The sequence below is a fragment of the Salmo salar genome, unplaced genomic scaffold (assembly GCF_905237065.1).
Source record: "Salmo salar unplaced genomic scaffold, Ssal_v3.1, whole genome shotgun sequence".
NCBI classification, from domain to species: Eukaryota; Metazoa; Chordata; class Actinopteri; order Salmoniformes; family Salmonidae; genus Salmo; species Salmo salar.
The window spans coordinates 13,786-33,948 of record NW_025548250.1 but is presented as its reverse complement, the minus strand read 5'-3'; the positions used below and the strand labels follow the sequence as shown (position 1 = coordinate 33,948).

At 48.4% G+C, this 20,163-nt stretch overlaps 1 pseudogene; it reads right to left on the bottom strand.

Moving 5' to 3' along the window:
- The window catches only part of LOC106596547 (E3 ubiquitin-protein ligase SMURF1-like), a 61,687-nt pseudogene extending 41,805 nt beyond the window's left edge, over positions 1-19,882 (bottom strand).
- Positions 19,883-20,163: the final 281 nt, after the last annotated feature.

The window sequence follows — 20,163 nt, the reverse complement described above, 5'->3', positions numbered from 1 at the left end:
CCAGTCTAGTACAGCTAACCTTGTTACCCCTAACCCCAGTCTAGTACAGCTAACCTTGTTACCCCTAACCCCAGTCTAGTACAGCTAACCTTGTTACCCCTAACCCCAGTCTAGTACAGCTAACCTTGTTACCCCTAACCCCAGTCTAGTACAGCTAACCTTGTTACCCCCTAACCCCAGTCTAGTACAGCTAACCTTGTTACCCCCTAACCCCAGTCTAGTACAGCTAACCTTGTTACCCCCTAACCCCAGTCTAGTACAGCTAACCTTGTTACCCCCTAACCCCAGTCTAGTACAGCTAACCTTGTTACCCCCTAACCCCAGTCTAGTACAGCTAACCTTGTTACCCCCTAACCCCAGTCTAGTACAGCTAACCTTGTTACCCCCTAACCCCAGTCTAGTACAGCTAACCTTGTTACCCCCTAACCCCAGTCTAGTACAGCTAACCTTGTTACCCCCTAACCCCAGTCTAGTACAGCTAACCTTGTTACCCCCTAACCCCAGTCTAGTACAGCTAACCTTGTTACCCCCTAACCCCAGTCTAGTACAGCTAACCTTGTTACCCCTAACCCCAGTCTAGTACAGCTAACCTTGTTACCCCCTAACCCCAGTCTAGTACAGCTAACCTTGTTACCCCTAACCCCAGTCTAGTACAGCTAACCTTGTTACCCCCTAACCCCAGTCTAGTACAGCTAACCTTGTTACCCCCTAACCCCAGTCTAGTACAGCTAACCTTGTTACCCCCTAACCCCAGTCTAGTACAGCTAACCTTGTTACCCCCTAACCCCAGTCTAGTACAGCTAACCTTGTTACCCCCTAACCCCAGTCTAGTACAGCTAACCTTGTTACCCCTAACCCCAGTCTAGTACAGCTAACCTTGTTACCCCCTAACCCCAGTCTAGTACAGCTAACCTTGTTACCCCTAACCCCAGTCTAGTACAGCTAACCTTGTTACCCCTAACCCCAGTCTAGTACAGCTAACCTTGTTACCCCCTAACCCCAGTCTAGTACAGCTAACCTTGTTACCCCCTAACCCCAGTCTAGTACAGCTAACCTTGTTACCCCCTAACCCCAGTCTAGTACAGCTAACCTTGTTACCCCCTAACCCCAGTCTAGTACAGCTAACCTTGTTACCCCCTAACCCCAGTCTAGTACAGCTAACCTTGTTACCCCCTAACCCCAGTCTAGTACAGCTAACCTTGTTACCCCCTAACCCCAGTCTAGTACAGCTAACCTTGTTACCCCCTAACCCCAGTCTAGTACAGCTAACCTTGTTACCCCCTAACCCCAGTCTAGTACAGCTAACCTTGTTACCCCTAACCCCAGTCTAGTACAGCTAACCTTGTTACCCCCTAACCCCAGTCTAGTACAGCTAACCTTGTTACCCCCTAACCCCAGTCTAGTACAGCTAACCTTGTTACCCCCTAACCCCAGTCTAGTACAGCTAACCTTGTTACCCCCTAACCCCAGTCTAGTACAGCTAACCTTGTTACCCCTAACCCCAGTCTAGTACAGCTAACCTTGTTACCCCCTAACCCCAGTCTAGTACAGCTAACCTTGTTACCCCCTAACCCCAGTCTAGTACAGCTAACCTTGTTACCCCCTAACCCCAGTCTAGTACAGCTAACCTTGTTACCCCCTAACCCCAGTCTAGTACAGCTAACCTTGTTACCCCCTAACCCCAGTCTAGTACAGCTAACCTTGTTACCCCTAACCCCAGTCTAGTACAGCTAACCTTGTTACCCCCTAACCCCAGTCTAGTACAGCTAACCTTGTTACCCCCTAACCCCAGTCTAGTACAGCTAACCTTGTTACCCCCTAACCCCAGTCTAGTACAGCTAACCTTGTTACCCCTAACCCCAGTCTAGTACAGCTAACCTTGTTACCCCCTAACCCCAGTCTAGTACAGCTAACCTTGTTACCCCCTAACCCCAGTCTAGTACAGCTAACCTTGTTACCCCCTAACCCCAGTCTAGTACAGCTAACCTTGTTACCCCCCTAACCCCAGTCTAGTACAGCTAACCTTGTTACCCCCTAACCCCAGTCTAGTACAGCTAACCTTGTTACCCCTAACCCCAGTCTAGTACAGCTAACCTTGTTACCCCCTAACCCCAGTCTAGTACAGCTAACCTTGTTACCCCCTAACCCCAGTCTAGTACAGCTAACCTTGTTACCCCTAACCCCAGTCTAGTACAGCTAACCTTGTTACCCCCTAACCCCAGTCTAGTACAGCTAACCTTGTTACCCCTAACCCCAGTCTAGTACAGCTAACCTTGTTACCCCTAACCCCAGTCTAGTACAGCTAACCTTGTTACCCCTAACCCCAGTCTAGTACAGCTAACCTTGTTACCCCCTAACCCCAGTCTAGTACAGCTAACCTTGTTACCCCCTAACCCCAGTCTAGTACAGCTAACCTTGTTACCCCTAACCCCAGTCTAGTACAGCTAACCTTGTTACCCCCTAACCCCAGTCTAGTACAGCTAACCTTGTTACCCCTAACCCCAGTCTAGTACAGCTAACCTTGTTACCCCTAACCCCAGTCTAGTACAGCTAACCTTGTTACCCCCTAACCCCAGTCTAGTACAGCTAACCTTGTTACCCCCTAACCCCAGTCTAGTACAGCTAACCTTGTTACCCCCCTAACCCCAGTCTAGTACAGCTAACCTTGTTACCCCCTAACCCCAGTCTAGTACAGCTAACCTTGTTACCCCTAACCCCAGTCTAGTACAGCTAACCTTGTTACCCCCTAACCCCAGTCTAGTACAGCTAACCTTGTTACCCCCTAACCCCAGTCTAGTACAGCTAACCTTGTTACCCCTAACCCCAGTCTAGTACAGCTAACCTTGTTACCCCCTAACCCCAGTCTAGTACAGCTAACCTTGTTACCCCCTAACCCCAGTCTAGTACAGCTAACCTTGTTACCCCTAACCCCAGTCTAGTACAGCTAACCTTGTTACCCCCTAACCCCAGTCTAGTACAGCTAACCTTGTTACCCCTAACCCCAGTCTAGTACAGCTAACCTTGTTACCCCTAACCCCAGTCTAGTACAGCTAACCTTGTTACCCCCTAACCCCAGTCTAGTACAGCTAACCTTGTTACCCCTAACCCCAGTCTAGTACAGCTAACCTTGTTACCCCCTAACCCCAGTCTAGTACAGCTAACCTTGTTACCCCCTAACCCCAGTCTAGTACAGCTAACCTTGTTACCCCCTAACCCCAGTCTAGTACAGCTAACCTTGTTACCCCTAACCCCAGTCTAGTACAGCTAACCTTGTTACCCCTAACCCCAGTCTAGTACAGCTAACCTTGTTACCCCCTAACCCCAGTCTAGTACAGCTAACCTTGTTACCCCTAACCCCAGTCTAGTACAGCTAACCTTGTTACCCCCTAACCCCAGTCTAGTACAGCTAACCTTGTTACCCCCTAACCCCAGTCTAGTACAGCTAACCTTGTTACCCCCTAACCCCAGTCTAGTACAGCTAACCTTGTTACCCCCTAACCCCAGTCTAGTACAGCTAACCTTGTTACCCCCTAACCCCAGTCTAGTACAGCTAACCTTGTTACCCCCTAACCCCAGTCTAGTACAGCTAACCTTGTTACCCCCTAACCCCAGTCTAGTACAGCTAACCTTGTTACCCCCTAACCCCAGTCTAGTACAGCTAACCTTGTTACCCCCTAACCCCAGTCTAGTACAGCTAACCTTGTTACCCCCTAACCCCAGTCTAGTACAGCTAACCTTGTTACCCCTAACCCCAGTCTAGTACAGCTAACCTTGTTACCCCCTAACCCCAGTCTAGTACAGCTAACCTTGTTACCCCTAACCCCAGTCTAGTACAGCTAACCTTGTTACCCCCTAACCCCAGTCTAGTACAGCTAACCTTGTTACCCCCTAACCCCAGTCTAGTACAGCTAACCTTGTTACCCCCTAACCCCAGTCTAGTACAGCTAACCTTGTTACCCCTAACCCCAGTCTAGTACAGCTAACCTTGTTACCCCCTAACCCCAGTCTAGTACAGCTAACCTTGTTACCCCCTAACCCCAGTCTAGTACAGCTAACCTTGTTACCCCTAACCCCAGTCTAGTACAGCTAACCTTGTTACCCCCTAACCCCAGTCTAGTACAGCTAACCTTGTTACCCCCTAACCCCAGTCTAGTACAGCTAACCTTGTTACCCCCTAACCCCAGTCTAGTACAGCTAACCTTGTTACCCCCTAACCCCAGTCTAGTACAGCTAACCTTGTTACCCCCTAACCCCAGTCTAGTACAGCTAACCTTGTTACCCCCCTAACCCCAGTCTAGTACAGCTAACCTTGTTACCCCCTAACCCCAGTCTAGTACAGCTAACCTTGTTACCCCCTAACCCCAGTCTAGTACAGCTAACCTTGTTACCCCCTAACCCCAGTCTAGTACAGCTAACCTTGTTACCCCCTAACCCCAGTCTAGTACAGCTAACCTTGTTACCCCCTAACCCCAGTCTAGTACAGCTAACCTTGTTACCCCCTAACCCCAGTCTAGTACAGCTAACCTTGTTACCCCCTAACCCCAGTCTAGTACAGCTAACCTTGTTACCCCTAACCCCAGTCTAGTACAGCTAACCTTGTTACCCCCTAACCCCAGTCTAGTACAGCTAACCTTGTTACCCCCTAACCCCAGTCTAGTACAGCTAACCTTGTTACCCCCTAACCCCAGTCTAGTACAGCTAACCTTGTTACCCCCCTAACCCCAGTCTAGTACAGCTAACCTTGTTACCCCCTAACCCCAGTCTAGTACAGCTAACCTTGTTACCCCTAACCCCAGTCTAGTACAGCTAACCTTGTTACCCCCTAACCCCAGTCTAGTACAGCTAACCTTGTTACCCCCTAACCCCAGTCTAGTACAGCTAACCTTGTTACCCCCTAACCCCAGTCTAGTACAGCTAACCTTGTTACCCCTAACCCCAGTCTAGTACAGCTAACCTTGTTACCCCCTAACCCCAGTCTAGTACAGCTAACCTTGTTACCCCCTAACCCCAGTCTAGTACAGCTAACCTTGTTACCCCCTAACCCCAGTCTAGTACAGCTAACCTTGTTACCCCCTAACCCCAGTCTAGTACAGCTAACCTTGTTACCCCCTAACCCCAGTCTAGTACAGCTAACCTTGTTACCCCCTAACCCCAGTCTAGTACAGCTAACCTTGTTACCCCCTAACCCCAGTCTAGTACAGCTAACCTTGTTACCCCCTAACCCCAGTCTAGTACAGCTAACCTTGTTACCCCCTAACCCCAGTCTAGTACAGCTAACCTTGTTACCCCTAACCCCAGTCTAGTACAGCTAACCTTGTTACCCCCTAACCCCAGTCTAGTACAGCTAACCTTGTTACCCCCTAACCCCAGTCTAGTACAGCTAACCTTGTTACCCCCTAACCCCAGTCTAGTACAGCTAACCTTGTTACCCCTAACCCCAGTCTAGTACAGCTAACCTTGTTACCCCCTAACCCCAGTCTAGTACAGCTAACCTTGTTACCCCTAACCCCAGTCTAGTACAGCTAACCTTGTTACCCCTAACCCCAGTCTAGTACAGCTAACCTTGTTACCCCTAACCCCAGTCTAGTACAGCTAACCTTGTTACCCCTAACCCCAGTCTAGTACAGCTAACCTTGTTACCCCCTAACCCCAGTCTAGTACAGCTAACCTTGTTACCCCCTAACCCCAGTCTAGTACAGCTAACCTTGTTACCCCTAACCCCAGTCTAGTACAGCTAACCTTGTTACCCCCTAACCCCAGTCTAGTACAGCTAACCTTGTTACCCCTAACCCCAGTCTAGTACAGCTAACCTTGTTACCCCTAACCCCAGTCTAGTACAGCTAACCTTGTTACCCCTAACCCCAGTCTAGTACAGCTAACCTTGTTACCCCCTAACCCCAGTCTAGTACAGCTAACCTTGTTACCCCCTAACCCCAGTCTAGTACAGCTAACCTTGTTACCCCCTAACCCCAGTCTAGTACAGCTAACCTTGTTACCCCTAACCCCAGTCTAGTACAGCTAACCTTGTTACCCCTAACCACAGTCTAGTACAGCTAACCTTGTTACCCCCTAACCCCAGTCTAGTACAGCTAACCTTGTTACCCCCTAACCCCAGTCTAGTACAGCTAACCTTGTTACCCCTAACCCCAGTCTAGTACAGCTAACCTTGTTACCCCCTAACCCCAGTCTAGTACAGCTAACCTTGTTACCCCCTAACCCCAGTCTAGTACAGCTAACCTTGTTACCCCCTAACCCCAGTCTAGTACAGCTAACCTTGTTACCCCAAACCCCAGTCTAGTACAGCTAACCTTGTTACCCCTAACCCCAGTCTAGTACAGCTAACCTTGTTACCCCCTAACCCCAGTCTAGTACAGCTAACCTTGTTACCCCCTAACCCCAGTCTAGTACAGCTAACCTTGTTACCCCTAACCCCAGTCTAGTACAGTAACCCTAACCCTCTTACCCTAACCTTAACATTAACCCTAACCTTAAGAGCCTAGTTAGAGTGGAATATCCCCATTACTGGACTGAAACGTTTGTCCATTCTAGAAGTACAGTCATTGGCAACAATTATAAATGCAAATAGGATGTTAAAAACAGTTTTGATGGCGATGATTAAAAAAAGAGCTACTATTTTTATTTTCCAAATGGTAATTGAAGAGCGCCTCCCATTCACTATTGAAGTTGGTTTCTGATTGGTCAACAAGCTTATTTGACGTGTATCTTTTTTGGCACCCAGAGACCCAAACGGCGTTCCGTAGCAGAGACCCAAACGACCCGAACGGCCCAAACGGTGTTCCGTAGCAGAGACCCAAACGCCCCAAAGGCAGTTAACCCCACTGTTCCCCTGAACAAGGCAGTTAACCCCACTGTTCCCCTGAACAAGGCAGTTAACCCCACTGTTCCCCTGAACAAGGCAGTTAACCCCACTGTTCCCCTGAACAAGGCAGTTAACCCCACTGTTCCCCTGAACAAGGCAGTTAACCCCACTGTTCCCCTGAACAAGGCAGTTAACCCCACTGTTCCCCTGAACAAGGCAGTTAACCCCACTGTTCCCCTGAACAAGGCAGTTAACCCCACTGTTCCCCTGAACAAGGCAGTTAACCCCACTGTTCCCCTGAACAAGGCAGTTAACCCCACTGTTCCCCTGAACAAGGCAGTTAACCCCACTGTTCCCCTGAACAAGGCAGTTAACCCCACTGTTCCCCTGAACAAGGCAGTTAACCCCACTGTTCCCCTGAACAAGGCAGTTAACCCCACTGTTCCCCTGAACAAGGCAGTTAACCCCACTGTTCCCCTGAACAAGGCAGTTAACCCCACTGTTCCCCTGAACAAGGCAGTTAACCCCACTGTTCCCCTGAACAAGGCAGTTAACCCCACTGTTCCCCTGAACAAGGCAGTTAACCCACTGTTCCCCTGAACAAGGCAGTTAACCCCACTGTTCCCCTGAACAAGGCAGTTAACCCACTGTTCCCCTGAACAAGGCAGTTAACCCCACTGTTCCCCTGAACAAGGCAGTTAACCCCACTGTTCCCCTGAACAAGGCAGTTAACCCCACTGTTCCCCTGAACAAGGCAGTTAACCCCACTGTTCCACTGAACAAGGCAGTTAACCCCACTGTTCCCCTGAACAAGGCAGTTAACCCCACTGTTCCCCTGAACAAGGCAGTTAACCCCACTGTTCCCCTGAACAAGGCAGTTAACCCCACTGTTCCCCTGAACAAGGCAGTTAACCCCACTGTTCCCCTGAACAAGGCAGTTAACCCCACTGTTCCCCTGAACAAGGCAGTTAACCCCACTGTTCCCCTGAACAAGGCAGTTAACCCCACTGTTCCCCTGAACAAGGCAGTTAACCCACTGTTCCCCTGAACAAGGCAGTTAACCCACTGTTCCCCTGAACAAGGCAGTTAACCCACTGTTCCCCTGAACAAGGCAGTTAACCCACTGTTCCCCTGAACAAGGCAGTTAACCCCACTGTTCCCCTGAACAAGGCAGTTAACCCCACTGTTCCCCTGAACAAGGCAGTTAACCCATCTGTTCCCCTGAACAAGGCAGTTAACCCCACTGTTCCCCTGAACAAGGCAGTTAACCCACTGTTCCCCTGAACAAGGCAGTTAACCCCACTGTTCCCCTGAACAAGGCAGTTAACCCCACTGTTCCCCTGAACAAGGCAGTTAACCCCACTGTTCCCCTGAACAAGGCAGTTAACCCCACTGTTCCCCTGAACAAGGCAGTTAACCCCACTGTTCCCCTGAACAAGGCAGTTAACACCACTGTTCCCCTGAACAAGGCAGTTAACCCCACTGTTCCCCTGAACAAGGCAGTTAACCCCACTGTTCCCCTGAACAAGGCAGTTAACCCACTGTTCCCCTGAACAAGGCAGTTAACCCCACTGTTCCCCTGAACAAGGCAGTTAACCCCACTGTTCCCCTGAACAAGGCAGTTAACCCCACTGTTCCCCTGAACAAGGCAGTTAACCCCACTGTTCCCCTGAACAAGGCAGTTAACCCCACTGTTCCCCTGAACAAGGCAGTTAACACCACTGTTCCCCTGAACAAGGCAGTTAACCCCACTGTTCCCCTGAACAAGGCAGTTAACCCCACTGTTCCCCTGAACAAGGCAGTTAACCCACTGTTCCCCTGAACAAGGCAGTTAACCCCACTGTTCCCCTGAACAAGGCAGTTAACCCCACTGTTCCCCTGAACAAGGCAGTTAACACCACTGTTCCCCTGAACAAGGCAGTTAACCCCACTGTTCCCCTGAACAAGGCAGTTAACCCCACTGTTCCCCTGAACAAGGCAGTTAACACCACTGTTCCCCTGAACAAGGCAGTTAACCCCACTGTTCCCCTGAACAAGGCAGTTAACCCCACTGTTCCCCTGAACAAGGCAGTTAACCCACTGTTCCCCTGAACAAGGCAGTTAACCCCACTGTTCCCCTGAACAAGGCAGTTAACCCCACTGTTCCCCTGAACAAGGCAGTTAACCCCACTGTTCCCCTGAACAAGGCAGTTAACCCCACTGTTCCCCTGAACAAGGCAGTTAACCCACTGTTCCCCTGAACAAGGCAGTTAACCCACTGTTCCCCTGAACAAGGCAGTTAACCCCACTGTTCCCCTGAACAAGGCAGTTAACCCCACTGTTCCCCTGAACAAGGCAGTTAACACCACTGTTCCCCTGAACAAGGCAGTTAACCCCACTGTTCCCCTGAACAAGGCAGTTAACCCCACTGTTCCCCTGAACAAGGCAGTTAACCCACTGTTCCCCTGAACAAGGCAGTTAACCCCACTGTTCCCCTGAACAAGGCAGTTAACCCCACTGTTCCCCTGAACAAGGCAGTTAACCCCACTGTTCCCCTGAACAAGGCAGTTAACACCACTGTTCCCCTGAACAAGGCAGTTAACCCCACTGTTCCCCTGAACAAGGCAGTTAACCCCACTGTTCCCCTGAACAAGGCAGTTAAAGATAAATAAATGTGTTTGGATCCCTAATGAATATAAATTAATACGGGTTCATTAAAATCTACCCAGTCCCGTTGTCCCGTACCACATTTTCCGAACGGAAACCCTGTGTCCAGTCAGTCTTACCTACGATCTGTCCTCGTACTGCATCACTATCTGATGGATTCAGCTTACACAGATCCAACCGCTGGTCTGGAGAGAGAGAGGGAGAGAGAGAGAGAGAGAGAGAGAGAGAGAGAGAGGGAGAGAGAGAGAGAGAGAGAGAGAGAGAGGAGTTTGTAGTGTATCTGTGTGCTCCAGAGAGAGAGGAGTTTGTAGCGTATCTGTGTGCTCCAGAGAGAGAGGAGTTTGTAGCGTATCTGTGTGCTCCAGTGAGAGGAGTTTGTAGTGTATCTGTGTGCTCCAGTGAGAGGAGTTTGTAGTGTATCTGTGTGCTCCAGTGAGAGGAGTTTGTAGTGTATCTGTGTGCTCCAGAGAGAGGAGTTTGTAGTGTATCTGTGTGCTCCAGAGAGAGGAGTTTGTAGTGTATCTGTGTGCTCCAGAGAGAGAGGAGTTTGTAGTGTATCTGTGTGCTCCAGAGAGAGAGGAGTTTGTAGTGTATCTGTGTGCTCCAGAGAGAGGAGTTTGTAGTGTATCTGTGTGCTCCAGAGAGAGAGGAGTTTGTAGTGTATCTGTGTGCTCCAGAGAGAGGAGTTTGTAGTGTATCTGTGTGCTCCAGAGAGAGGAGTTTGTAGTGTATCTGTGTGCTCCAGAGAGAGGAGTTTGTAGTGTATCTGTGTGCTCCAGAGAGAGAGGAGTTTGTAGTGTATCTGTGTGCTCCAGAGAGAGAGGAGTTTGTAGTGTATCTGTGTGCTCCAGAGAGAGGAGTTTGTAGTGTATCTGTGTGCGTTTTTGGTACCTAATGAAACTGATATTTGTCAGTCCCCTTCACTTTCCCAAATGTTGTTACATTACAGCCTTATTCTAAAATGGATTAAATACTGCATTTCCCTCATCAATCTACACACAATACACCATCATGACATCACAATACCCCATGATGCCATCACAATACCCCATAATGACATCTCAATACCCCATAATGACATCACAATACCTCATTATGACATCACAATACCCCATAATGACATCACAATACCTCATAATGACATCACAATACCTCATTATGACATCACAATACCCCATAATGACATCACAATACCACATAATGGCAAAACGAAAACAGGTTTTTTGAAATTTGTGCAAATGTATAAAAAATTCTAAACAGAAATAACTTATTTACACAGACCATTAATCATCCTTGATGTTTCAACAACTAAGAATTTTATTTATTATGGATCCCCATTAGTTCCTGCCAAGGCAGCAGCTACTCTTCCTGGGGTTTATTATGGATCCCCATTAGTTCCTGCCAAGGCAGCAGCTACTCTTCCTGGGGTTTATTATGGATCCCCATTAGTTCCTGTTGCCAAGGCAGCAGCTACTCTTCCTGGGGTTTATTATGGATCCCCATTAGTTCCTGCCAAGGCAGCAGCTACTCTTCCTGGGGTTTATTATGGATCCCCATTAGTTCCTGCCAAGGCAGCAGCTACTCTTCCTGGGGTTTATTATGGATCCCCATTAGTTCCTGCCAAGGCAGCAGCTACTCTTCCTGGGGTTTATTATGGATCCCCATTAGTTCCTGTTGCCAAGGCAGCAGCTACTCTTCCTGGGGTTTGTTATGGATCCCCATTAGTTCCTGCCAAGGCAGCAGCTACTCTTCCTGGGGTTTATTATGGATCCCCGTTAGTTCCTGCCAAGGCAGCAGCTACTCTTCCTCCAGCAGAATTAAGGCAGTTTATACAATTTTAGAGGAGAAACCATGCACCTGAACAAAGATAGCGCAGACGTGCGATTGCCTTTTTCGATCATAGTTATACAATTTTAAAAACATTACAGTACATTTCACAACATATTTTACCACCACATATCTGTATAGTAGTGCGTATGTTATTGTGTGTGTGTTTATGCATGTGTCTGTCTCTCTTCTCAGTCCCTGTTGTTCCATAAGCTGTATTTTTATTCTGTTTTGTTTAAATCTGATTCTCCTGCTGCATCAGTTACCTGATGTGGAATATTGTTTCATGTAGTCATGGCTCTATGTAGTACTGTGCTCCTCCCATAGTCTGTTCTGGACTTGGGGACTGTGAAGAGACCTCTGGTGGCATGTCTTGTGGGGTATGGATGGGCGTCTGAGCTGTGTGCCAGTAGTTTAAACAGACCTCTGGTGGCATGTCTTGTGGGGTATGGATGGGTGTCTGAGCTGTGTGCCAGTAGTTTAAACAGACCTCTGGTGGCATGTCTTGTGGGGTATGGATGGGTGTCTGAGCTGTGTGCCAGTAGTTTAAACAGACCTCTGGTGGCATGTCTTGTGGGGTATGGATGGGTGTCTGAGCTGTGTGCCAGTAGTTTAAACAGACCTCTGGTGGCATGTCTTGTGGGGTATGGATGGGTGTCTGAGCTGTGTGCTAGCCTGAGCTGTGCGAGCCAATGGCAATTTTCCTAAGTCCCTCCTTGTGGCACCTGACCACACGACTGAACAGTAGTCCAGGTGTGACAAAACTAGGGCCTGTAGGACCTGCCTTGTTGATAGTGTTGTTAATAAGGTAGAAACTAGGGCCTGTAGGACCTGCCTTGTTGATAGTGTTGTTAATAAGAAGGTAGAAACTAGGGCCTGTAAGACCTGCCTTGTTGATAGTGTTGTTAAGAAGGTAGAAACTAGGGCCTGTAGGACCTGCCTTGTTGATAGTGTTGTTAAGAAGGTAGAAACTAGGGCCTGTGGTACCTGCCTTGTTGATAGTGTTGTAGAGAAGGCAGAGCAGTGCTTTATTATGGACAGACTTCTCCCCATCTTAGCTACTGTTGTATCAATATGTTTTGACCAGGACAGTTTACAATCCAGGGTTACTCCAAGCAGTTTAGTCACCTCAACGTGCTCAATTTTCACATTATTTATTACAAGATTTAGTTGAGGTTTAGGGTTTAGTGAATGATTTGTCCCAAATACAATGCTTTTAGTTTTAGAAATATTTAGGACTAGCTTATTCCTTGCCACCCATTCTGAAACTAACTGCAGCTCTTTGTTAAGTGTTGCAGTCATTTCAGTCGCTGTAGTAGCTGACATGTATAGTGTTGAGTCATCTGCATACATAGACATACCTGCTTTAGTAAAGATTGGAAAAAGTAAGGGGCCTAGACAGCTGCCCTGGGGAATTCCTGATTCTACCAGTAAGGGTCCTAGACAGCTGCCCTGGGGAATTCCTGATTCTACCAGTAAGGGGCCTAGACAGCTGCCCTGGGGAATTCCTGATTCTACCAGTAAGGGGCCTAGACAGCTGCCCTGGGGAATTCCTGATTCTACCAGTAAGGGGCCTAGACAGCTGCCCTGGGGAATTCCTGATTCTACCAGTAAGGAGCCTAGACAGCTGCCCTGGGGAATTCCTGATTCTACCAGTAAGGGGCCTAGACAGCTGCCCTGGGGAATTCCTGATTCTACCAGTAAGGGGCCTAGACAGCTGCCCTGGGGAATTCCTGATTCTACCAGTAAGGAGCCTCGACAGCTGCCCTGGGGAATTCCTGATTCTACCAGTAAGGGGCCTAGACAGCTGCCCTGGGGAATTCCTGATTCTACCAGCAAGGGGCCTAGACAGCTGCCCTGAGGAATTCCTGATTCTACCAGTAAGGGGCCTAGACAGCTGCCCTGAGGAATTCCTGATTCTACCAGTAAGGGGCCTAGACAGCTGCCCTGGGGAATTCCTGATTCTACCAGCAAGGGGCCTAGACAGCTGCCCTGGGGAATTCCTGATTCTATCAGTAAGGGGCCTAGACAGCTGCCCTGGGGAATTCCCTGATTCTATCAGTAAGGGGCCTAGACAGCTGCCCTGGGGAATTCCTGATTCTATCAGTAAGGGGCCTAGACAGCTGCCCTGGGGAATTCCTGATTCTACCAGTAAGGGGCCTAGACAGCTGCCCTGGGGAATTCCTGATTCTACCAGTAAGGGGCCTAGACAGCTGCCCTGGGGAATTCCTGATTCTACCAGTAAGGAGCCTAGACAGCTGCCCTGGGGAATTCCTGATTCTACCAGTAAGGGGCCTAGACAGCTGCCCTGGGGAATTCCTGATTCTACCAGTAAGGGGCCTAGACAGCTGCCCTGGGGAATTCCTGATTCTACCAGTAAGGGGCCTAGACAGCTGCCCTGGGGAATTCCTGATTCTACCAGTAAGGGGCCTCGACAGCTGCCTTGGGGAATTCCTGATTCTACCAGTAAGGGGCCTAGACAGCTGCCCTGGGGAATTCCTGATTCTACCAGTAAGGGGCCTAGACAGCTGCCCTGGGGGAATTCCTGATTCTGCCAGTAAGGGGCCTAGACAGCTGCCCTGGGGATTTCCTGATTCTACCAGTAAGGGGCCTAGACAGCTGCACTGGGGAATTCCTGATTATCAGTAAGGGGCCTAGACAGCTGCCCTGGGGAATTCCAGATTCTATCAGTAAGGGGCCTAGACAGCTGCCTTGGGGAATTCCTGATTCTACCAGTAAGGGGCCTAGACAGCTGCCCTGGGGAATTCCTGATTCTACCAGTAAGGGGCCTAGACAGCTGCCCTGGGGAATTCCTGATTCTATCAGTAAGGGGCCTAGACAGCTGCCCTGGGGAATTCCTGATTCTACCAGTAAGGGGCCTAGACAGCTGCCCTGGGGAATTCCTGATTCTACCAGTAAGGGGCCTAGACAGCTGCCCTGGGGAATTCCTGATTCTACCAGTAAGGGGCCTAGACAGCTGCCCTGGGGAATTCCTGATTCTACCAGTAATGGGCCTAGACAGCTGCCCTGGGGAATTCCTGATTCTACCAGTAAGGGGCCTAGACAGCTGCCCTGGGGAATTCCTGATTCTACCAGTAAGGGGCCTAGACAGCTGCCCTGAGGAATTCCTGATTCTATCAGTAAGGGGCCTAGACAGCTGCCCTGGGGAATTCCTGATTCTATCAGTAAGGGGCCTAGACAGCTGCCCTGGGGAATTCCTGATTCTACCAGTAAGGGGCCTAGACAGCTGCCCTGGGGAATTCCTGATTCTATCAGTAAGGGGCCTAGACAGCTGCCCTGGGGAATTCCTGATTCTATCAGTAAGGGGCCTAGACAGCTGCCCTGGGGAATTCCTGATTTAACCTGGATTATGATGTCAGGGCTTCCAACAAAGAACATCCTCTGTGTTCTGTTATACAGGTAACTCTTTATCCACATTATAGCAGGGGGTGTAAAGCCATTATAGCAGGGGGGTGTAAAGCCATTATAGCAGGGGGTGTAAAGCCATTATAGCAGGGGGGTGTAAAGCCGTTATAGCAGGGGGTGTAAAGCCGTTATAGCAGGGGGTGTAAAGCCGTTATAGCAGGGGGTGTAAAGCCATTATAGCAGGGGGTGTAAAGCCATTATAGCAGGGGGTGTAAAGCCATTATAGCAGGGGGTGTAAAGCCATTATAGCAGGGGTGTAAAGCCATTATAGCAGGGGGGTGTAAAGCCATTATAGCAGGGGGGTGTAAAGCCGTTATAGCAGGGGGTGTAAAGCCGTTATAGCAGGGGGTGTAAAGCCATTATAGCAGGGGGGTGTAAAGCCATTATAGCAGGGAGTGTAAAGCCATAACACACACATTTTTCCAGCAACAGACTATGATCAATAATGTCAAAAGCCCTGAAGTCTAACTAGACAGCCCCCCACAATCTTTTTATAATCAGTTTCTCTCAGCCAATCGTCAGTAATTTGTGTAAGTGCCGTGCTTGTTGTTGCCAAAGGTCATTCAACAAAGTACTGAGTAAAGGGTCTGAATACTTACGTAAATGTGATATATTTCAGTTTTTGCAAACATTTATAAAACCTGTTTTTGCTTCGTCATTATGGGGTATTGTGTGTAGAAAAAAAAACGATTTAATTAATTTTAGAATAAGGCTGTAACGTCACAAAATGCCTCACGTACCAGGGCAAAGCAGCTAGCAAGGTACTGCTCTGTTTCAGCTGTTATGGCCAGTCTAGCTGTATGGAGGAGGAGGTACTGCTCTGTTTCAGCTGTTATGGTCAGTCTAGCTGTATGGAGGAGGAGGTACTGCTCTGTTTCAGCTGTTATGGTCAGTCTAGCTGTATGGAGGAGGAGGTACTGCTCTGTTTCAGCTGTTATGGCCAGTCTAGCTGTATGGAGGAGGAGGTACTGCTCTGTTTCAGCTGTTATGGTCAGTCTAGCTGTATGGAGGAGGAGGTACTGCTCTGTTTCAGCTGTTATGGTCAGTCTAGCTGTATGGAGGAGGAGGTACTGCTCTGTTTCAGCTGTTATGGTCAGTCTAGCTGTATGGAGGAGGAGGTACTGCTCTGTTTCAGCTGTTATGGTCAGTCTAGCTGTATGGAGGAGGAGGTACTGCTCTGTTTCAGCTGTTATGGTCAGTCTAGCTGTATGGAGGAGGAGGTACTGCTCTGTTTCAGCTGTTATGGTCAGTCTAGCTGTATGGAGGAGGAGGTACTGCTCTGTTTGTGTGTGTGTGTGTGTGTGTGTGTGTGTGTGTGTGTGTGTGTGTGTGTGTGTGTGTGTGTGTGTGTCTTACAGCCCGTGTCCTTCAGTCTGCTGATGGTGTAGGCCAACAGTCGTATGCAGCCCAGGAACCCGGCGCCCTGCTTCCCCTTGTGGATCTTCTTCTGGTTCCACACACTGATGGTGATGGAGTCTGTCTTCCCTATGTACCTACACACACACACACACACACACACACACACACACACACACACACACACACACACACACACACACACACACACACACACACACACACACACACACACACAGGTCAGGATTAAAGGTCGACCGATTAATCGGAATGGCCGATTAATTTAGGGCCGATTTCAAGCTTTCATAATGAAATCGGTAATCGGCCCTTTTTTGGACGCCGATTACGGCCGATTACATTCCACTCCACGAGGAGACTGCGTGGCAGGCTGACTACCTGTTACGCGAGCGCAGCAAGGAGCCAAGGTAAGTTGCTAGCTAGCATTAAACTTATCTTATAAAAAAACGATCGATCTTAACATAATCACTAGTTAACTACACATGGTTGATGATATTACCAGGTTAACTAGCTTGTCCTGCGTTGCATATAATCGATGCGGTGCCTGTTAATTTATCATCGAATCACAGCCTACTTCGACAAACGGGTGATGATTTAACTTTTTAGTGACAGAGGGCAGTATTCGGAAATTCGGATGAATGACATGCCCAAATTAAACTGCCTTCTACTCGGGCCCAGAAACCAGAATATGCATATTATTAGTAGATTTGGATAGAAAACACTCTAAAGTTTCTAAAACTGTTTGAATGGTGTCTGTGAGTATAACAGAACTCATATGGCAGGCAAAAAAACCCTGAGAAAAAAAATCCAACCAGGAAGTGGTTTGTAGTTTTTTTCAACTGATTGCCTTTCCAAAACTACAGTGTCTGTGATGTCACTTCCTAAGGCTTCCACTCGATGTCAACAGTCTTTAGAACCTTGTTTCCTGCTTCTACTGTTACTGGGGAGAGAATAAGAGCTGTCTCAAGCCTGGGACCAATGAGTCGTTTACTGCGCGGGCACACCGTTCCTTCTTTTCCCTCTGTAATGAATACGCTATTGTCCGGTTGGAATATTATCGAAGATTTATGTTAAAAAAAAGACCCTAAGGATTGATTGTAAACATCGTTTGACATGTTTCTACGAACGGAAATGGAACTTTTTGACTTTTCGTCTCTGGTTCTGCGCTCGCGCGTTACGCCTTTGGAATAGTGATCTGAACGCGCGAACAAAACGGAGGTATTTGGACATAAATTATGGAGTTTATCGAACAAGACGAACATTTCTTGTGGAAGTGGGAGTCCTGGGAGTGCATTCCGACGAAGATCAGCAAAGGTAAGTGAAGATTTATTAATACTGAGTTTTGTTGACTCCAGACCTTAGCGGGTATCTGTATAGCTCGCTCTGGTGGCTGAACTCTGTACTCAGAATATTGAACAATGTGCTTTCGCCGTAAAGCCATTTTGAAATCTGACACAGCGGTTGCATTAAATGAGAAGTGTAATTATAATTCTTTCAATAACTGTTGTAAATTTGAAATCTTGAAAATCGGCCCTAAATTAAATCGGCCAATCCGATTAATCGGTCGACCTCTACCCACAAATCATTTCTCCAATCTGGGAGGAAAACTCAATAAAGTATTTAATAATTTGTCTGTGTATTTCAGTGTATTTCAGAGTGTTTCAGAGTGTTTCAGAGTGTTTCAGAGGGTTTCAGAGTGTTTCAGAGGGTTTCAGGGTGTTTCAGGGGGTTTCAGAGTGTTTCAGGGGGTTTCAGGGGTTTCAGGGGTTTCATGGGGTTTCAGGGGTTTCAGGGGTTTCAGAGGGTTTCAGGGTGTTTCAGGGGTTTCAGAGTGTTTCAGGGGTTTCAGGGGGTTTCAGAGTGTTTCATGGGGTTTCAGGGGGTTTCAGGGGTTTCAGGGTGTTTCAGGGGTTTCAGGGGTTTCAGAGTGTTTCAGAGTGTTTCATGGGGTTTCAGAGTGTTTCAGGGGTTTCAGGGGGTTTCAGAGTGTTTCAGAGTGTTTCAGGGGTTTCAGGGGGTTTCAGAGTGTTTCAGAGTGTTTCAGGGGTTTCAGGGGTTTCAGAGTGTTTCATGGGGTTTCAGGGGGTTTCAGAGTGTTTCAGAGTGTTTCAGGGTGTTTCAGAGTGTTTCAGGGGGTTTCAGGGTGTTTCAGGGTGTTTCAGGGGTTTCAGGGGTTTCAGAGTGTTTCAGAGTGTTTCAGGGGTTTCAGGGGTTTCAGAGTGTTTCAGAGTGTTTCAGGGTGTTTCAGGGGTTTCAGAGTGTTTCAGAGTGTTTCAGGGGGTTTCAGGGGGTTTCAGGGTGTTTCAGGGGGTTTCAGGGTGTTTCAGGGGGTTTCAGAGTGTTTCAGGGGGTTTCAGAGTGTTTCAGAGTGTTTCAGGGGGTTTCAGGGGGTTTCAGGGGGTTTCAGAGTGTTTCAGGGGTTTCAGAGTGTTTCAGGGGGTTTCAGAGGGTTTCAGGGGGTTTCAGAGTGTATCAGAGTGTTTCAGAGTGTTTCAGGGTGTTTCAGAGTGTTTCAGAGTGTTTCAGGGTGTTTCAGAGGGTTTCAGAGTGTTTCAGAGGGTTTCAGAGTGTTTCAGAGTGTTTCAGAGGGTTTCAGGGGGTTTCAGGGGGTTTCAGAGGGTTTCAGGGGGTTTCAGAGTGTTTCAGAGTGTTTCAGGGTGTTTCAGGGGGATTCATGGTGATTCAGGGTGTTTCAGAGTGTTTCAGAGTGTTTCAGAGTGTTTCAGAGGGTTTCAGAGGGTTTCAGAGGGTTTCAGAGGGTTTCAGGGGGGTTTCAGGGGTTTCAGAGGGTTTCAGAGGGTTTCAGGGGGTTTCAGAGGGTTTCAGGGGTTTCAGGGTGTTTCAGAGTGTATCAGAGTGTTTCAGGGTGTTTCAGAGTGTTTCAGGGTGTTTCAGAGTGTTTCAGAGTGTTTCAGAGTGTTTCAGAGTGTTTCAGAGTGTTTCAGGGGGTTTCAGAGTGTTTCAGGGGGTTTCAGAGTGTTTCAGAGGGTTTCAGAGGGTTTCAGAGTGTTTCAGGGGGTTTCAGAGTGTTTCAGAGTGTTTCAGAGTGTTTCAGAGTGTTTCAGGGGGTTTCAGAGTGTTTCAGGGGGTTTCAGAGTGTTTCAGAGGGTTTCAGAGTGTTTCAGAGTGTTTCAGGGGGTTTCAGAGTGTTTCAGAGGGTTTCAGGGGGTTTCAGAGTGTTTCAGAGGGTTTCAGAGGGTTTCAGAGTGTTTCAGAGTGTTTCAGGGGGTTTCAGAGTGTTTCAGAGTGTTTCAGAGTGTTTCAGAGTGTTTCAGAGTGTTTCAGGGTGTTTCAGAGTGTATCAGAGTGTTTAAGAGTGTTTCAGAGTGTTTCAGAGTGTTTCAGAGTGTTTCAGGGGGTTTCAGAGTGTTTCAGAGGGTTTCAGAGTGTTTCAGAGTGTTTCAGATTGTTTCAGAGTGTTTCAGAGGGTTTCAGAGTGTTTCAGGGGGTTTCAGAGTGTTTCAGAGTGTTTCAGAGTGTTTCAGGGGTTTCAGAGTGTTTCAGGGGGTTTCAGAGTGTTTCAGAGTGTTTCAGGGGGTTTCAGAGTGTTTCAGGGTGTTTCAGAGTGTTTCAGGGGGTTTCAGGGGTTTCAGGGGTTTCAGGGGGTTTCAGAGTGTTTCAGGGGTTTCAGGGGGTTTCAGAGTGTTTCAGAGTGTTTCAGGGGTTTCAGGGCGTTTCAGGGCGTTTCAGGCGTTTACTCACAGGTCATAGTGTTGGTTCCATTTGGGGTCTAGAGTGCTCTTCACTGTGTCTGTAGAATGACACTGGCCTGATCCGATCCACCACTACCTTCGCAAATGGGTCCGGCAACCCTACACACACACACACACACACACACACACACACACACACACACGTTACATACACACACACACACACACACACACACACACAGTTACATACACACACACACACACACACACACACACACACACACACACACACACACACACACACACACACAGTAGAATGTGAAAGAGAGATGAAGACAGAGAGAGGAGGGATCAGAGATACTAACAGAAGGAGAGATGAAGACAGAGAGAGAGGAGGGATCAGAGATACTAACAGAA